The following is an 818-nucleotide window of genomic DNA, read 5'->3' as shown; positions in this document are numbered from 1 at the left end:
TTATTTTATTATTATTATTATTTTTTAGCTTTTTTTATGAAGTAAGCTTTTCTTTTCACTACGGTCACTTCTACCTCGGCTATTTCTTTTTTCACAAGTCATGTCTAGTTTCTTTTTTTTTCAAATTTTATCTCTTACTATTGTTTCAGACTCAATTGCCTTCTTATTCTTTATTACTATTTACTTAAACAATATTAATAGCTATATTTTATCTTCTCTTCTGGATACAAATACATGTAATTATTTCTTCAAAATTTTTATTTTAACTGTATAAAACATATTTAAATATGAGTTCACTAACAAGATGAGTATATAAAAAACTACAATATAATCTAACATATTACACCTCAAAGCATATTCAAGGTTATATTTCAAATTGGTAATATGCAAAATTATGCAACGGACTATGCAGATACCTTGTGGATTCTTGTGATGGCCACACCATGAACATATTATGGATGGCAAGATCTTTTCTGTTATATCCTGGAGATACATTCATACTAGTATGTTATCTAAAGATGATCAAAATGATTAAATGTTTCAATGATAATTATATTTGTACTTTACAATGTCAGTATCTTGATTAGTGGCACATTCTCTGTTACCCTTCACCATCCCTGACCTTGCATCAGTGCCAAAATAAAATTTAAAAATAAACATGAAGTCCTCCATTTGAGACATCTTGTACTGCTTTCTATGCTTACTGCCTTCGCAATGGTCAACATTGTTTATCTTCAATAAGTTATATTTCTGGCACATTATGAAATATCTAAAAAATACTAAAGAAACAAATGACCCTATTTGGACACTGGAAACTT

Source organism: Penaeus monodon, chromosome 15, assembly GCF_015228065.2.
Source record: "Penaeus monodon isolate SGIC_2016 chromosome 15, NSTDA_Pmon_1, whole genome shotgun sequence".
Classification (NCBI taxonomy): Eukaryota; Metazoa; Arthropoda; class Malacostraca; order Decapoda; family Penaeidae; genus Penaeus; species Penaeus monodon.
The sequence above is the reverse complement of the archived record's forward strand: the minus strand, read 5'-3'. Positions refer to the sequence as shown.